The sequence below is a fragment of the Melospiza melodia genome, chromosome 11 (assembly GCF_035770615.1).
Source record: "Melospiza melodia melodia isolate bMelMel2 chromosome 11, bMelMel2.pri, whole genome shotgun sequence".
In the NCBI taxonomy this organism is placed as follows: domain Eukaryota; kingdom Metazoa; phylum Chordata; class Aves; order Passeriformes; family Passerellidae; genus Melospiza; species Melospiza melodia.
In genome coordinates this window covers 10,406,787-10,425,813 of record NC_086204.1, presented here as the reverse complement: position 1 = coordinate 10,425,813, position 19,027 = coordinate 10,406,787, and the positions used below count along the sequence as shown (strand labels likewise).

The window sequence follows — 19,027 nt, the reverse complement described above, 5'->3', positions numbered from 1 at the left end:
GAGCCATGTAGGTTCATTTTCATTTTATGGATGAAATTATTGGAAAAGAAACATGGTGACTTGCCTGGTGCAATGCAGAATACTGTCTAAAGAAGAAATGGCCCCCAGGTCTGTGGCCATCTCCTTGTGTGCATGAACCTCTAGGCTTTCCAGCATGTAAGAAAATGAATTTCCTGACTATTCCAATTTTTTCTTTTCTCAGTTGCAGGATAACAGTAATAATTCTGAAGATATTAGCATTATTTATATTAGATAGGAGGCAGTTTTAAAAGCCAATTCATGGTTAATTTCCTCTGGGGCAAATTCTGCCTGTGCTTTCCAATACTTAATTTATGCTGCCATCAATAGCACTTCCATGGGTTGACCTGTCTGGACTGGCAGGAGGATGAGGGGCAGGGAATGGGAAAACCCACAGGCTTACCTGCTAACTTCAGGAAATGAAGGTACACCCAATCCCTTGCCCTTCTTCTGGCCTCCTGTGAAAGCTCATCTGAAAGCACCACACATTAACACATTTATTCCTTCTGCTTCATTTGAGCTATGGCAAAGCGGGTGGAAGCTGGCATATTATCCTTGGAGAAAATTAAGGATCTCCTGGGAAAAGCAGAATTTTACTGTTTTAGTCTACCTTTCTCAACCCCTGCTTAAAGGAAAAAAACCAGACCATAGTGGTTTATTTTGTTTTTTTTTAATACATTGACTAAAAAGTTGTGCTGAAATTCAGATAAGCCTTTTCTCTGAGCAGTCAGTGACCCCAGGTTACACACAGTCCATGGCAAAGAGGCACCTAAGAACACATTTCATTCTCCTTCCCTTCTTGTGGCTCAGCAGAGAGTTCAGTGATACAAATGCTAGAGCCAAACTGCAGTGGTTGTGCCAGCTGTGGGGGAAGGGTGGTCAGCCCTGTGGCTGAACTCCTCACCCGCTCCTGTGGGGAGAGGGTGCCTGGCAAGCACATAGATGGCTCCTACAGAAGGTCACCAGAAGTGTTCATGCACACTACTTATTTCTGCACAGATTTCATTGATTCAAAATGCTTCTGAGCCTTTCTCTCCCCTTCTTGACAGAATTTTTATCATGTTTTTAAATCTTTGCCAATTTCAGTGTGGCTGATTTAATTTCACACCAAAGAAGTGTGGGAGCAGCAGTCTCGGTTACCCACTGGACTGTGTGCTACTTGTGCTTGGCTACGTCAGCTGTGAGCCCTCGAAGTATCAAGTCCTTCCAGGCAAGACATAAATCTTTTGTCAATGAAAAAGGCACATTATCTGCTTCTCAGCTGTTTCTTTTCCAAAAAGCTGCCTGATCAATAAGATAAATATTTAAGACGGTTATTTAAAAGAAAAAATAAAAGTAAAGCCAGGAGACTTTTTCTTATGTATTGAACATTTATGAAAAATCATAGAGACTGGGGATCTGTCCTCATGGCGTGTCTCAGGTCAGTCTAGAAATGCAGTAGTGGAGGAAAAGGATTTTTAAAGGGGTAAAGAACTTAATAATACTTTGGCTGTAAAATCATTTTTACCTTCTAAGCCAGTCCCTTGCAGCAAAGCTACAGATTAACTCCTAAAACAACTGGGTGCAGATTTCCTGGGTTGACCAAGCTGGAACAGGGTCAGTCCAACTGAGGGATTGTGAAGAGTGTCATGTTGAACTGAGATCTTTATTCTCAGTAAATAACTTCTTGTTTCCAGGTATCTTCATGCTGAAAAGTGTGAAGAAATTAAATTGATTACTAGCCAAAAGGCAGTAAAAGGGATAGATAAGATAGAAGAGTCATGGATTTATTATTTCTCTACTAATCCAGTTACTCTCTTTTCTGTTTTCAACTTCTGTAGGTATTGAATTTTAATTTTGGTATTATTGATACCATTTCAAGGTGATCTCACCTGTGTATGGGTAAGTTGATAGAGCTACCCAGCACTGTTGGCCTTGCACTATCCCAAATCCCAAAACAACCCCAACACAGAGCCCTACCTTTCTCTGTAATTAATCTGTTTGTCACAAAAATCCTTCTTAACCACCTGGGAATTCCTCACAGCACCACGTGTCCATTTTTCAGCCTCTTACCCTGTGATCTGTGAGATGCAGCAATTTGTGATGCCACATTCAGGAGTTTCTCAGGCCATGCTCTGTGAGGTGTGCCCCATTCCCTGAGCACAGCCCTGGCACTCAGCAGCACAGCCACAGCCTGGGAGAGAAACGTGTGCATTCTGCTGGGACTAAACCAGATCCCCATGGTATGCAAAAGGTGAAAATACCAATGTTTCTGGAGTGATGGGATACCCCTTTTCCATGCTGCTTAGTTCCTGATCGATTATGGAATGACTTACTGAAAGAAAGGGATGCACCATCTGGTCCCAGACAAAGGCAGCACCTTGAATTAAATAAGAGCTTGAAAGGGACAAAAAGATGTTTGTGGCAGCCTAAGGAACTGGAGGCCACTGCAGGAAGCTGCTCCAGTGAACAACGGGCTCAGAGCTGACAAAACAAAACTTTGAGTTGAGAAATGTATAGTTTAGGAGAAATGTCTTTAAATGAGGAGGAATGGAAAACTAAATAAAACCATGATAATCATTGGGACTGTACATAAGATTACTTACATTAGATTTGGATAGGTCCTCAGAGGAAAATAGAAACATTTTGGTGCAAAAAAGATCAGCCACAATAGCAAAGTGGGTAGTCCTGGAAGTGCATGGGCCTTTTCATGTGCAATTTTGGAAAACCAAGCTACGCAGATATGATTTGTTGCATTTTTGCTATAGAAGGTTTTATCTCATTTTTATGATTTTAGTATTAATAAACTTTATCCAAGTCAAGCATAAAATGAGCAGCACTTCATTCAGCAAATTCACTGGAATTTCCAGTGTATTTATCATTTTCTTCTGGGAGCATGGATATAGCAATGATTAGAAAACAATATGGCAGGAAACTCTTGATGTTAAACATTTGACTTATGTATTCCAGATTGTCTTAAATTCTCTGACTTTTCAGATTTAAACATTTTCAAAGTTTTTCTGAAGCTTTTGGCATATTTTCTCCTAAATATGTATAAGCAAGACAGAAGATTCATAGAGGACTCTGGTCTTCTGTTATTGCTTAAACACTGACGCTTAAGGTTTAAATTTACAGAGAAAAAAACCCATTCTACATCAAAACTAAGGTGTTGCATGTTTATTTACAGACCAAGCTCCAGTAGTAATGTGTATTTGTCATGGAAACTGATTTGAGTTTAATTCTAGTCTCTCTTTTGCACTAGGAAAATGTGAGTTTCATTTTACTTGTCTCTGTTTTCAATTATAATTTGACAAAAGAAATAACCACATTACCTATTTGATTTGCCAGAACTTTATCCCAGCACCACCTGTTGAGCCCTCGGCACTTGAATTCTGACATAGAGCAGAGAACAAAATTATGCAGTTGGCATTCTAACCAGCAAGGATGCCAACAAAAGCATAATATATCCTTTGTACTCAAAGCACAACAAAATATATATTAAGCTACCAACTGCAAAGGTTTAAGCAAGCCACATTTAATTATACATGAACATATCTTTCCAACAAATAGCTCAGTAGAAAAAATGATGTGGAAGTTAGAAAGAACCCTTTTGGTTTGCTTTGGTAAATATTGCAAGCTTAAAATAAATAAAGTTTCACAATACCATATAGATTTACATCAGAGATGGCAAGAGGACAGCCAGCTGGTTTATTCAGCTAGATGGGTTCAACACGATCAGCTTCCCAGCTTAAACAAAACGCTCCACGTTCACTTCTGGCAGGAGATCTGCCCTGGTATCCCAGGAAGGTGGAAGAAGAGGCTCCCAGCACTTGTCTGGATCCAGATCTCTCTTCTGCAAGCAACTGGGAACAAAATAGACAGCATTATCTGTGTCTTTGATGCATGTTTGTGAAAGCAGCACTTTGCCATAAAAATACTCACAAGTGCTTCCTTGGCTCTCCTGGCCTGAGCTCTGCACAGAAGAAGGATGGAAGCTGAAGGAGGCAGGACAGGTCAGGAGGGATGAGGCAGAAGCTCTGCCCCCCAGTTCTGCAGAGGTCTGCACAGGGGCTGGGAACTCACAGGGGATTTGCACACTGAGAAGAGTTACCAGTAGTTCTAGCAGTGGTGTTAGAGCTTCCAGAATTTGTTAAAAGATATGAGTCAAATCACTGCACACTTTTTAAGGGACCATTTAAAAATACTGGTCATAGTGACAATCTCAGATTTTTGTCACCTCTCCAATAAGTCTAAAAGTGATTTAACTGGAAAAAAAACCAACTAATTTTGTAAACAAGTGAACAAACTAGCCGTAAATCACAAAGTAATGGAAAGATTTTACTTACCGTGCTAACTTTTGAATCCTGAGCTGCTTAAGTAATCCCTTCCACAGTGGGCTCATGCAAACCTAAATGGAGGAGGCACCTCTAGATACCTGTTAGATCCTCCAGATACAAAGCTCTGTTGCCTGATTCCTGAAAGGTATTATATGTAACCCAGAAAATTCAGTGAGAACGTCCTTGGATAGGAAGTGGAACATCTCCTGTTGTGTTTAGAAAAGTGGAGAAAGTTTTGTCTGTGGGTTGCTCTCTTACCAATGCATTGCAGCAATCACACACAGTAGAACTCACAGAATCTCCATCTTTGGAGGGTTCCACTGGACTGGACATAGCACAAGCGACCTGAAGTAATGAGACCTGTGTTGAGAAGGAGATTGGATCATTTACAGAAGTTTTTTTCAACCTAAATTATCTAAAATTGACCTAAAGAAATCAGAAAGGTTTCCCTTACTGTTATTAAATTTTAAAGAAATGCAATTTTTGTCTTATTTTTAAAGATTGGAATAACATATTTACTATTTATAATAGCTCCCAAAACATGTATTTTGTAATTGGGTATGGAAATGTACTTTGATTGTTTTATTTATTTTTTTTTTTACTTCAGGGATTGATTAAATAGAAGCCCATTCGTAAATGGTCCCATAAGTATATTGGGTGCCTGTGGTGTCATTCCAATCAGTTGATGAAAGTGCTTGCCTAAAACCCTGAAATGGGGGTTTGAAACTTACCCCAATATCCTTAATTCTTCGGTGCTGAAAATGTAACCTGACAATTGTTAATGAGAAAACCTTTCCTTCAAATTTGTAACAGAAACTGTAAAACACTTTCTAAGAGATAGACCATATTTAGGAAAGCCAAATCTAGTTCATCTCTCCTTCTCAATTGCAAATATCTCTTGTGGTAACCACATCTCATTCAGGAGAGCAAGGCTACAGGAAGTACACATATGACAGATAGTCTGGCATTATCCACTCCTGGATTTCTCAGATGTCTAACAGCCAAGAAAATGTTCCATCCTTTTAATTTCTTTCAAATAGCTGATCCTTTGTAGTATTTACTCTAAATGAAAGCTTCAGATGGAGTATCTGGATAGTGTTTGAAAAGGGCATCAAAGAACTCTCCTGTAATATAATCCATCATCTCCTAATTTCTCCCTTGTTCAGAATAGCTACAAATGCTTAAATTGCAATGTGGATGAAGCTTCAAGTTTTAAAACCATAAACTACTTAGAAAACTCACTCCAGAAATGCACTGTGTGGTTTACTGCCTTCCACAATCTCTCTAACATTCCTGGCACTTTGCTGCTTCACAATAGCCACTGGAAACACTTCCTTGCCCAGCAGACACACAGGAGAGCAGCAAGTGGATTGATGAGCAGGCTGAGCTTGACAAGTGGCCTTTTCACCCTTGACTGCTGTTCTGAATTTAATGAACCTACCCTGAATATTTGAGGCAAGCGTTTCAGCTTGACATGGAAGTTCTTGCCTGTAAAACAGATATGAAAATATGATATGATAAAACATGAATATGAAGCTCTACAGGTAGATTATGATGACCTGTACAAAAAGCAGCACTTTTCCAGGCAATTATTAAAAGTCTGCTATGAGTAACCCAAATGCCTCAAACACTGTTTAGCTCCTTTTTTACTCAACAGGTAATTTCTTTTAATGCCTTGTATCATCATATAAAGTAGGACTCACTATTGAATTTAATTCCACTTAATTCTGGACCATTTGGGAAGCATTAATGGTTCTGGAATGAAATGTCAATGGTTCTTTCATTAGTGTAGTGTTTTGTGTCTGCAGCACTGCTGCAAGCGAATGCCCTCACTTTGCATCATGCTTCTCTTACTTGAGTATTCTGATAGTGCACACACACCCCCACCCCCTTCAGAAACCACTGACCCTAGGGATCCTTTCACTTTAAGCTGAGTTTACCTGTCATTGAAGGTGACTGAGGTCAGCTGGCTTAAAATGACTGATCTATAACCCACACTTCCTGATGAGATAATTTAAATCCAAAGAGAGATCCAAAGAGATAAATTCCCAGGGAGATCTTAGTATCATAAAAATAGACTTGACACCACTCCAAAGTTTAGCCTCTGCCTTGACAAAGAGGAATCTAAGTCAGCTCTGGAGCAGATCCTTCACAGGAGATACTTCTCAAAGTTCTCCTCAGCAGTCTGTGTCTTCCTTATCTTTTGGCAACTTGTCACTGATCCCTCTGCCAGCTTTCACTGATAGTGAGATATTGCAGCTGATGAAGGTGGGAGAGAAAAAGAACTTCTCTGTATCTCCTACTTGACATCATTATTTGTGCTGATACTTCTGTAGAACTGTGCTCAGGGTGATGCAGGGCACAGACAAGTATTTGTATAGAAAAATCTTACCATACTGAAGAGAATTCTATAGAAACAGCTCTAGGAGTTTATTGTATTTGTAGAATGAATCTTGGTATATATTTTGAATGACCTATTAAAGATCTACACCAAGAGCAACATTTGCTATTACATTCTGTGGAGTTTTTGCTGGAACTCATCCTGTTCTGCTTCCTGCCCGTCATAGTCACATTGTTCCTTCTGCAACCTGAGCCCTTGACTGCTCTGGAAACTGCTTGAGATTTACCCAGTACTGCTTCCCAACACAAAGTGATTTCCTGTCTCAAATGACTAAAGTGTTGCATGGAGCAGAGAAGGACTCTAATTTCGCTGTCACCTCTGGGCTGGCGAGATGATTTATCCATTTGTGTATGTGCCGAAGGCTGCCCGTGAGGAGCAGGCTTTGGGAAGGGGCACGAAGGCAGGTGATGATTTCATTTGGCAGCACCCAATACTGCCTGCTTTCATTGGCACCTCCCCATGTAGGCAGCTATGCAGACCAGGCAGCATAACAAACACTCACGAAAGTACCATAAATTGTCTTCAAAGAATTGCCCTGATTGTCTTAAGTCATATGAACACATTTTACCACAGCGATATTGACACTTACAAAGGGATAGCAAATGCATAAGGAACTTCTTCCATTATATTGCAGTAAAACCAAAACCACTATGACTCTTGCCATGCTTGTTCAAAGTTTTCATGGATTTGGTTTGATGAATGTGGTGGAAAATTATATCCAATATTTTGGGTACTGGCCCATACAGCTCCTTACATCTCAGCAGTGCTTCTTTCAGCTTTTAAAACAGATTTCTAAATTCAGTTTCATTTTATTTGTACTATAATGTTTAAAAAATAGACCACATTAAATAGAAAATCATTTTAGCTCTGTGAAATGTGGTTCATCATTATACTTTTTTTTTTTCCTAATTGGAAAATAGGCAGTGATTTGGGCTCTGCTTTTCTTGGATGCTGCTGTTCTGTGGTTATCTGTTGCCTCTAAGGGCAATTGCTCCTCACATGCTGTTGACATAAATCATCTTATGATGGAGCTGGAGATGGCACGATGCTATACTGAAGGTAACTGGTACGGTGGCAAAAACCAGGGGGCTTGTCCTGTCTCACTACCATTGTCATTAAATTTCTGTGGGCTGGAAGTTGAGTGAAATCAATAGGGCATTCAGATGAACCTTTTAATGGACTATGAATGCTATTGACAAAAAACTATTTCATAATGGAGAGGCTCCTCCTTCCCCTCCAGTTTCAGCATTATACAGGAAGACTAGGTAACATGGCCTGTTTTAAAACCCTGAACTATTATCTTGGAATGTTTTATTATTTCGAATGGCTCAGCTTTCTTACATGTCAGTGGAAACAATCGAACCAGAAATCTTTTGTCAGAAGGAAAGTTTGCAGACAGCAAGCTAAAATATTTGCCTGGTTGTCTTTGGCACTCCTAGTATTTAAACGTGGGGCATTCCAGGACTGTCGATACGTACAGGACTCTTACCAGGAGTTATAAGCAGAGATCAATAGTTCTTCCTACAGCAGGTCATCGGGCACATAACTTACTGAAATGGAAGGCTCAGTGCTTTTGACCTCCCTTTTGCCTCAACAAATAAATCTGGGCTAGGGCAAGCATATTGCTTGGGGTCCTCTGGAAGTCCCTCCATTAAGCAGAGCCCCTTGAGGAAAGAATTAATTTGTTTAACCGTGTTGGGCACTGCGTTTACAGACGAAGCATGAGGGGGTCTCTGATAATAGCTGGTTGCATTCACAGAGGATTTGCGCTCTGCTCTGCTCCCTGGGGTACGTGTCTGCTACCCTTGTGGGCAAAATAAGAAGGGACTAAGTAGGTGTCGTAATACATGGTCTAAAATTCAAGAGAATTAACCTCCGATGGGAACTTTCCCTCGTAAAGCGCCCCTTCATTCTGATGATCTTTTGGAGGGCCAGCAGCACAACGGCAAAGCAGCCATAGGTGCTGCAGATCTACATGGAGAATTCAGCGCCTCCCGCCTTCGCGGTCCCGCCACGGCTTAGGCCAAGGCCGCGCTTCTCCAGCTCTGCGCAGGTACGGGGGAGCACAGCCCGCCCGCTCCGGCTGCCTTCGGCTGCATTCGGACACAAGGCCGCCTCTCCAGCGGGCCCGGTACCGGTGGCGCAGCGCGGCTCTCGCCCTGCCCGCCGAGCCGGCTCCATCCCGCCCGTCCCTTCCCGCCCGTCCCGCCGCGGGAGCGGAGCCGGGGCCGGGAGCGCTGCGGCCGCCAGGGGGCGCTGCGGGCCCGCGCGCCCCGGCTCGGCCCCCTCAGGAAGCGGCCGGGAGCGGGCGGGAATGGGGAATGGCCGCCTCCGCTCCCCCCATCCCGCGTGGGCGTACGGGGGGACACGAGCACCTGGACCTTAGTTCCCGATGAAGAAAAAGGTATTGAAGAAATAAAGCTTAGAAGGATCTTGAGCTACAATTTGTATAAGATATTCAAAAAGACCTGTCCGGGGAAGACTTTCATTATTGATTTTGGCCCAAAATGAACTGCCATTCTTGGATTTTCTACAGTTCGTGACTGGCCATGGGCTACCCAAAAAAAAAAAAAAAAAAAAAAAAAAATTCCCCTCAGATTTTTTTTTCTCCTTTAGCTCAGAACTTTTATTTTTGGTCGCTTTCAAATCATGCTGATCTTCCCATTCTCCCCTCTTCTATTTCCCCAGATGACTTATTTCTTTATTTCTTTGTTTCCTGCTGTGCCTTTGTCAGTTTCTGAGGGAAGGGGGGGTAGAAGAGGGAGGGGCCTTTTTTCCGGAGGTGGACACACAGTAGTTTTTTTGCTAGTTCGGTAATTAAAAGTTGAGAAAAATCCCTTCAGCCCACAGCATCTCCCAGTCCCCTGATTTAGCAGCCCCTGGGGGTCCTGGGTGCTTTCTGTGGCAGATACGTCTGGGTACATTTATAATATTCCTGTATTCTTTGATTCCTTAATATGAAATAAACTGAATCAACCATTTAGGTTTATCTTTCTGTGCTTAAAAAATAATACAACAGCTTATGGTTTTTCTCCTCTGGATGGCAGTAACTCCTGCTTAAACATTCGTGACCTGTGACTGCAATATCCTGCAGCAAGGGATTTCCTTTTGTTTATCAGTGTGCTATCCAAAAGAAACATTTAGTTTCATTCTGTGTTTTTTTCAAATCTAAATTTGAAAGCTAACTAAACTTTCAAAGAAAGAATCTGTTTAATGTAAAGATGTAATTGCACAGGTTCAGAACCATGTACAGAACCAGAACCAGTGAGTAACACTTCTTCAGTAACAAAGCTGGAAAACTTGCATGTGGGACTTGTGTCTCTCCCCCAGCCAGGACTCACTATTGCCTTGTTTTACTGCTGGTGCAAATGAGGCAGTTCAGAGCAGCAGCTTTCAAAGATCAGTGCCTGTATTTATACAAGTGAATCTGCACTTCCTGCTGATTCTGGACACCTGAGGTCCTTCAGAGCCAGAGTGAGCAGCCCAATTTCTGGGGTGCTGTAAGGGCAGTGCTCCCCAGCTCTTGGCTCAGCAGCAGCAGTAGCAGCAGATGGAACTTCTGTTTCCATATATATATATATATATATATTTTTTTTTTTTTTTTTTTTCCTATCAGACAGCACCTTACTGATTTAAGTTGTGCATTCAGTTTCTGGTCTGTGGACTGAGATGGCCAATAGGCCTCTGGTTTTAGTGAGTGTTTTTCTACCAGGTGATTAGTGCTATCAAGTCCTTTGAAAACCTTATCTGTTTTCATATGGAGAAACACCCCTTGACTCCTAGAATTAAGAAAAACATTTCTGCCCACGTATTTTTCAGTAGAAAGAACCAATTTGGCATGTTTATATTAATATTTCCAAAATCAAGACATAGTTTATATTTTCCCTTCAAATTACTAATGCTCAGGAAAACTAACTTACCTTAGACACCCCCATTTCTACAACTATTGTCCCAATCTTCAACAGCCCTGTAAGCTGCTGCCCATTTGCTTGTTCTGCCTACATCTGAATGAGGGAAGCAAAACAGTTCTGTGGTACATGAACCAATCCCTTAAGAGTTCCTACCCAAGCACTGGAAGCCCTCTGTGATGACAGGAACACGAGGAACTGGAAATGAAGTGCTTCAGGAAGACATCTTGTCTTCCAAGTTTCTTTAACACACAGGGGAACAAACTTTGTTACTGTCCTCCTGGAAAAAGAGTGGCACCTACCTGGTGACATGAATCCAGCTCCACAGTGCAGAGGGAAATGGAATAACAGACATACCATGTTTGGGCAGCTTTGTTCAGGTAATTTGCTTGAGGAGTGTAGCAGAGGTGCTCATGAAGCTTTCAAGCTTGAAGGTATCAGTAGGAAATTAACTTCAAATTACTCCAAGCTCTTACACCTGGCTCTTTTTTTGGAATGTAAGGAAACCTGAAAAATAACAAAGTGGGTGCAGCTAGAAAGATTTTACAGGTTTGCTGCAAAGCTGAATTTTCAGCCTTTCAAAGGATGAGCAAAAGTAGATAAATTGTGTTACTCTGGTGTTACTGCAGGTCCACACCTTTGAGATCCCAGATTTGCTGAAAAATTTTCTCTGAAGACTTCATTAAGTTCTGGCCTTGACACCAATTTGTCAGCAAAAGATAAAGCATGTTGAGAAGCCATCCCAAGAGGTTCCTCCTTAGCACATTTGTGAAGGCCTGATGCTGCTCATACTGACTTCTGAGCTCAGGGGTAAAAGAAATAGCAAAAAGAGGGACAGTTCTCACCCATGGAACAAGGAGAGGGGAAGTGAGTGACTGGTGCCATGTTTTCTGTCCTGTGAAACACTGCTCTCTCCCACTGCAGTGCCTGAGTTTGCCTCTGTTCACCATGGTAGTAGGTAAAGGAAGGACAGGCATTGTAAAAAAAATTAAAACGGATTAAATAGTCAGCTGCAGATTCATTTTCACTGTATAATTTTCTAAGTATAAGCTTTGTCCAGGGTGTGGGAGGCATGCTTCTGCTATGCAACAATGACCTACCAAATACCTCTCTCAGCCCTGTGAGCAATTTGAGCAGCTTTCTGCATGCTCTCTTTTTGAAAAGGATGTAATTAATAACCCCCCCCCCTTTCCCTTAGCTCCAAAAAATGTGTGCATTTCCTAGATGGTGATGTGTACACATGGCATAGCAGAAATACAGACAAAACACATGCAGCACTGCATATGTTTGAAAAACCTGTATTCCTCATTTCCCTGATGTATCAAAATGGAGTCTGATGGAAAACCAAGATGCTTTCCTGTGTGGTGCTGGAGGCCACTGTTAGAGCTGAGGTCAGGAGAGGAGAAGGCATGCAAGAACATTTCTGGCTGAGTTCCAGAATACAGAGATTTCGAGTTTCTTGTCAGGACAGAAGAGCACTGTGCACTTGTATTTCTAGCTGTTGGCACTATACCCAGCTAGTCAGAAGGATTGGTTATAGCTAGGGCTCAGTTTGAAAGGAGATTTCAAACCGATTAAAAATTCCTATTCATTACAAGCTTCTAAATTAAGTGAAACTCACTGAAAGATAGGTTTCTTTCTGAATCCTGAATAATTCTTTACATTGTGATCAGGGAATGAGGTTATTTTGGACTCTCAGTTTAGAAACACATGTATGGGATTTATGCTAGCACTTGTAATGCCCAGAATTACAGAACTGTCAACAGTTTGTCAAGAAAAACACTCACTCTGGACTTCTTGAAAAGAAAAACAATTTAAAAATCTGTTTGGGACAGCATCCCTGTCTCTCAGACTTGAAACATCTTGCAACTGTAGGAGCACAAATATAAATGCAAGATGACCTGCACTGTGTGCAAGGCATGTGAAGTTGTTCTGAAATGCCTCCTATTTTCCCAAACCAATCTGCACGTGCAACCTTTCAGCAGGGCTTTCTTGCCTTCTCATGCAAATGCAGTGGCAGGAGTGCACTGTACACACTGCCCTGGCAATGAGGGCAGGGCTGCCCTTGCAGGTCCCTTCTAGAACTTGCTTTCTGTGCGTGCTGCATGAGCTCCTGCAGTGGAACATGAACAGACAGCACAAATAAACTCCAGCATGGTTTGATTTACCTGAGCAAGGTCTCCTTGGCTTGTCTTTCCATGTAGCATCACCTCCTGCTTCGACCTGCGGGAAACCAAAGGGAGAAAGTTTTCTGTGTGGGTTATACACTTTTTTTCAAAAGAACCTTTGTATAAAACCCCCTATGCTTTCTGTGTTGCTGGAGTTGCCTGAGGCAGCTCTGTCATTGTTGATAATACATTAAGCACAATGCATCAGCATGCCAGAGAAAAAGATTTCCCAGGATCAGCTATGCCCTTTGTAGAGCACTAAGCAAGAATGACTAAGGTATAAAAGGGCATACTGTGGTGAAGCTTTTATGTGAGTGGGGACTGCAGGGGCAGAGAAGATATTAATGCCTTCTGCAAGCCGTGAAGAAATTAGCAAGAAGTGTAAATGGGAAATCAAAGACAAGTAGAACAGTCACACATCCAAAAAATCACCTGGACAACAGAGCTGAGTGATCCAGAAGCAAGAATCCTATTTTCATGTGATGGCACAACAGGCTGCAGAAATGGAGTTAGTTTGGCATCCATGGGCTCCTTCCTGCTGACGCTGCTGAATCAGAAGAGTTTACTGCAGAACAATCTGAGCAATATCTTGAATCTTCAACCCCAGTTTTGCATAATTAAACCACAGTGGTTCAGTGGTCAGGACTGTAAGTGAAAAGAAAGGATAGAGTCAGTTTACAGGAAGCAGATGTCCTGTGACAGATGACCAAGTTATCTTTAAGCTGATACATAAACTGGTTCCTTTGAAAATCAGCAGAATGCAATACCCAGCTGCTATAGCCTCCCTGAGTGTAATGTGTGCATCTGCACTTTCTACTTGATTTCCTCTGCCCTGTCCCCTGCTGTACTCTGTGAACCTTCCTAAGGTTACAAAGGACCTTCCAAGTTACAAAATTCTCCCTGATAAAATTGATACCATAGTGGTACTTTTTGATGAAGCTATTAGTAAAGCCAAATATTCCACAGTTCTTGTGTGTTCCAGCCAACCCTTCACAACTGAGACTGAGACAGATGTATTTGATAAAACAAAAAACCAAACAACTCCCCGTTCCCTGCCCCCTCCCCCCCAAAAAAAATAAATGTCAGGCCTATAATTATTCTACTAGCAGCAGACTGGTGATTCAGCAGACCAAAGACATGAGGATACAAAACCCGGTGTGGGCAAATATGCCAGGAGTCTTTGACGTTATAAACCCTGCAATGCCAGTTGTTAAAATCTATTAAAATGTCGATTTTGGAAGGCTGACTAGAATGCCTTTGTAGAACTTCTTGCATACAGATTTGAGGGTAATCAGCACATCACCTTCTCCTTTTCACATTGTTTATGTTTTTACAAAACAGCTTATCCCAGTATCATTCCAGACAAGTTTTAAAAGCATGTAATTGCTCCTATCTCCACTACAGCAATATCCCCTCCATGATCCCTTCACCTCAGAGGGGTGCATGTAAAAGGGTTTTTCGAGTTGCACCCCAGTGGCCAAGGCTTTGAAAAATCATTTGAAAGGCCAGAAAGTGCCAAGGTACACAGAGACTGTCAAGGCTGGCTAAGGGAGTGCCACCCTTCTGCTTCAGTAATCACTCAGTTTAAGGGTGTAGGGGCTGCTAGGGCAACCCAGGGCCATGCATCAAATCCTTCCTGAAAGGTATCTGAGAGCTAATCTGCATTTTACACAGCAGCTGCAAAAAGGAGCAGTGATGCTAAATCACAGATCAGCAAGCCTCCAATGTATCTAGCAAACACTTTTCTTAGATTTTTCTCCAAGATTAAAGGCTTTCCTTTGGTTATCCTTCTTGGAAATACAAAGAAAAAATGGAATTTTTGTTAAAGAAATACTCCTTTTTGACTGATGGAAGCTGTTTGCTGCATAAGGAATTGAAGGAAATTACATTATTTGCTTAATAATTATTAACTTGGGAGTGTTTATAAAAAATAAGGGATTGCATTTGATTTCATATTCTTATAGCATTAATCAAAATTATCTAGTGGCTAAATAAAAATCATTCTCCTCCTCCCTGAATGTGGTCCCCTACAGAAAGCTTGGGAAGAGAAAATTGCCATTGAACATTATGCCAGAGACTTGTCCCCAGTTCAGTTCTGATGGCCTTTTTTCCTCTGTTTCTGCCAGAGTGAGATGGTTCACTGCAGGGAGCACCTGAGAGGCCTTCAAAGGAGTTGCAGGCTGGAGAAGAGCAGCTCAGAGCTCTCTGCCTTGCTCCCAACACCCCAACAGCCACAGAGGGAAAACGCTCCTGACACGGCGTTTCCTTTGCTGCGTGCTCGGCCTCTGTGTGATGGGCAGGAATAGCAGGAGGTGACTCTGGTGATTTCAAGCTTTAATACCCAGCTCTGTGGGGGCAGCTTCCAACAGGTGAGTGAAATGAAGGAAGAATGGGGCTTTTTCATATTGATAAATCCAGCTGAATTGTGAGCATTCCTGAAAGTGTGCAAGGCTCTGATAAGATAACTGGCTGCCACCCTTGCCCCCTGATCAGCTGCTTTTCCTAGCAGCAGTACCCAGACAATAAGCTCACAGCTATTGAGGGAGCACTTCACTGTCAGGGGAGGTGCTGTTACAGTAATTCTGCTTGAGACCAGGTGTAAAGAAGGACAACCACACCCAGCTTTATACACACAAAGATCTTGGGAGAATTGAGGATCTTTTACAGATCCCCTTCAGCTCAAACTTCAGTTCTGCCCATCTGAGAGCCCCTCCATCTTCATAAGCAGCTCATTGGGGAGTCAAGAGAAATAACTGTTAATAATTAAACACCAACTTGTGAGAAATGTAATTTCCAGATGTGTTTTTAATACAACATGTAATTAACAACATTACCAAGGTTTATTAGGTTCTATAAGGACTTTGCAGAAAAGCTTTAGTGGGAATGTAGAGGACAGAACTCTTGATCTAGAAAAGAAAAAAAAAGAAGCCCATGAATATAATTTCTTTTGTTGCAATGAGACTGAGTTTGTAATTTCTGGGATTAAACTGGAACAGACTTTGAGACTCTGTCTCTCAAAGATCTAAGAATTCTGAGACACTTCAAGCATTCAGATTTTCATCACAGGCAATATTAAAACCCTGCCTAAGAATATTCTTTGTCTTGTACTCACATGAACAAGTACTAAGTCCACTTAGAAAATACAATATCTTGATTTAAAGGGAATTAATTTTAACCATCAAAAGTGGTAGAAGAATATGTCTCACATTGAAAATAAAAGCCAGTCTGACCATGGAACAGTAACATATGCTGCTGTCCATATCTGTGCACCTCCTCTGAAAGAGGTATGATGGCTTTTCCTGAAGCTATCCTGGGATAATTGTGTCTTTGTCCTTTATAAATTCACATGTATTTTTATAAGCAAAGCAAGGGTCCCAATGGTGCCATTAGAAATAATCCTCTAAGAGATTTCTAAAGATATGTCTTGTTTAACTTCAACAGAGAGTTAACTAAACACTCTACAGAAATTTTCTTTTTCCTCCTAACCAACAATAGATCCCTGTAAGTGTCAAAGTCAGTCATGCACAATCAAATGTGCTGGCATAAAAGTAGTCATGCTCTCACTCCCATAAAAAGTAAATAAATGGTGCCAATAAAGACATGTCAACATGTGAGAATAAACCTTTTGTTTTAAAGCACATGTGACCAAAGAATGTAGTACAAGCTTTTAAATTCATTTAGACTCAGGTCTTGGCTGTTTGGGAGTCTCTCTCAGTGAGTGGATCACCAGAAGACTATTTGGTGAGTTTTCACGCACAGATACCACAAAATTGCAAAAAAGCTTCATTTCCTTGGAAGTGCATTCTTATTGAGTTATCACAAGAAGAGACTAGAAGTAAATTTGTCTTAATTTCTCATTTCCTTGCAACACTACCCACTGCAGCTAGCACCAGGGAAGATTTGCTTTTCCAAGTTCAAATGCACAGTATCAGGATCTAATGGAATTATGCTTGCCAGGAATGAATTTACACATCCCATGTAATAAAAATTACTTGTATCAAGGTATCAGAAAAAGGCTGCACACCATGCAATACCTGGATGGGCTTGCCAAATCATCCAAATGAGGATTATTAATAGAAAAAAGGTGAAGGTAGTGCTTTTAGTAGAGACTTCATTACCTCACAAACTAAGCAACAGTTGTTTCAGAAAATCAAACAAGCCCCATAGCTGATTCCTCCAATTTTTTGCCATCTGCATCACTTTAAAATAGTCACATAGAAATGACATATTTGAAAAGTTGTGGTATTTTTTAACAGAAAAATTTAATTCTCATTCAGTGTTCTGTGAACAAAAACTTCAACACTTCTAAGAAATTAAAAAAGAAAGTGGTGAGCACATAAGGTTCTTGCTACATCTGTTAGGAAGCAGAAAAATCACAGAACCCCAGAAATGGGGGGAGCGGAACAAGAAAAGTGGATAAAAGATCTGTATCCTAAGGACAGGTATATGATGGCTATGAGTCACAAGAACTTACTCCCAAAAAACCTCAGAGTGCTTTATAATGACATAATAAGTCAAGGCTGGGCTGTACCTTTCTAGTAAAGTATTTCAGAAAGCTCCACTGAACTTTTTCCTCCTCAAATACTTTTTTTTCAGGGCCCCTAGGCAAAGAGAATGTTCTAAGCTAATATATTTCTCTGCCACTAAGACAGGGTGTAAGACATGTTGTTCAGCCTGCAGTGCCTTAAGAGTATCTTGTATCCAGCTGATATAAAGCAACTCTTATTTCTCAGAGGACAGAACCCCATGGCTCAGTAGTGAGAGTTGAGATTAAAAGATTTACAGTACATAAAATCATTATAATACTGTCTTACCTGGAGTGTGTGTCTTCCTCCATGGCTTCAGTGATAGGATTTCTGTCTCTGGTATTAATTTCTACTGGTTGGAGCCACGAACATTTCTTGTTGAGCTGTTTGGCAAAGACAGATCTTAGATATTTTAGAAAACAGTAAAATATGGTTGCTTCATAAGTGATATGCTGATTTATTAATCTAAATTTTGAATGATGTCTGTGTCTAATAGTCTCTTATTTTAACATGTGGAGCTATAAAATAATTTACTGGGGCTCTGGAGACTTGATTTTCTACCTGGGTATTCTTTGCAGTGCTCAGATCTGACCACCATGTATTGTTATATGTTTATCCACCTTGTGAACTTCCCCAAAATAATCTAACCCAGTTGGCTTTGACCTTTTTCAATTTGCAAACCTCTCAGTGTTTCCTAGTAAGATTGTGAACCCTCTCTGCACCCTGAATTTGAGGTAATAGCATTGATTTCCTTTGTTACTTTGGAGGGATTGCCTGGAAAAGGTCCCTTTGCAGTGGTTACAGGCCAGAGGTTCAAAACTATGTGTAATTTTCTGGCCAAAGTCACAACTAGAGTAACTTGGCATAATTCTGTTGATTTCAAAGGAAAAATCTTTTGATAGCAGCAGTTAGAATAATGGCTTTATTTTATTAATGTACAGTTTACTATATATTAGCTGAGGAACTTCCCTTGCCTTTAGTCCTTCTCTTAGAGTTCACTGTGACTGAGCTCCACTTCAATGTAATTGTATCTCCTTTGTACTCCTTACTTACTACTCAGACTAGAACACATTGAAGAGCCCAAGAGGAATCTTAAAAAAAATTTACATAGGAAATCTCATCAGAAAATTCCTACAATTTTATTTTATGCTTAGTCTCAGATGTATCCTAGATATCTAGTTTTTAAAGGTGGCTCTTCAGTCAGGTATTATCTTTCACAGTCTAACACATGCACAACTGATAGAAATTGCACAGTTAGTAACATAAAATTTTCTTGACTTCTCTGATCAAGTAGCTCTACTGTTAAAGTCTTGAGTGAAGTATTTTTGAATAGAGTTATGCTGATTTATACCAGTTGATCATATGCCCAATTTTCTGAATATGCTTCAGGCTCTTCAGGAGTGAATGCAAAGGAAATAATGTTCCTGTTTTTTATGAAAAAGAAAAGCACAAATAGTTTGGTAGATATTAAGAAAAGTAACAATTAGGTCTGAAATGTTTATAACTAGATATCTTTTCCGAAGATAGTTAGAAGTATTTACATTTAAAAGCCAAGAAATTCTCTGAAAAAATTAGAGAAAAATGGAAAATTGTCTTTCTTGCTGTTGCTGTGTAGCTCACTTTGCAGCTCCATCACATGACAACGAATAAGTAAAGAAAACTATTATTATGCAAACTGCTCCAGGACAAA

General features: G+C 40.8%; 2 long non-coding RNA genes across 7 annotated transcripts in view; one reads left to right on the top strand and one right to left on the bottom strand.

Moving 5' to 3' along the window:
* Positions 1 to 19,027, bottom strand: part of LOC134422991 (uncharacterized) — a 121,874-nt gene that overhangs the window by 14,761 nt on the left and 88,086 nt on the right. For 4 of the 5 annotated variants that reach the window (XR_010028972.1, XR_010028971.1, XR_010028970.1 and 1 more), the window contains 8 exons: positions 17,626 to 17,720; positions 15,646 to 15,717; positions 13,244 to 13,456; positions 12,812 to 12,866; positions 10,946 to 11,150; positions 5,776 to 5,822; positions 1,526 to 4,694; positions 422 to 594 (listed from right to left, as the gene is read on the bottom strand). This is a non-coding gene — a long non-coding RNA (uncharacterized LOC134422991). The remainder of the gene's footprint in view (positions 1 to 421; positions 595 to 1,525; positions 4,695 to 5,775; positions 5,823 to 10,945; positions 11,151 to 12,811; positions 12,867 to 13,243; positions 13,457 to 15,645; positions 15,718 to 17,625; positions 17,721 to 19,027) is intronic. The other variant, XR_010028973.1, reaches the window with a different exon arrangement.
* The window catches only part of LOC134422992 (uncharacterized), an 83,610-nt gene that overhangs the window by 19,151 nt on the left and 45,432 nt on the right, over positions 1 to 19,027 (top strand). The window contains exons 2-3 of one of the 2 annotated variants that reach the window (XR_010028976.1): positions 1,839 to 1,899; positions 14,938 to 15,180. This is a non-coding gene — a long non-coding RNA (uncharacterized LOC134422992). The remainder of the gene's footprint in view (positions 1 to 1,838; positions 1,900 to 14,937; positions 15,181 to 19,027) is intronic. The other variant, XR_010028975.1, reaches the window with a different exon arrangement.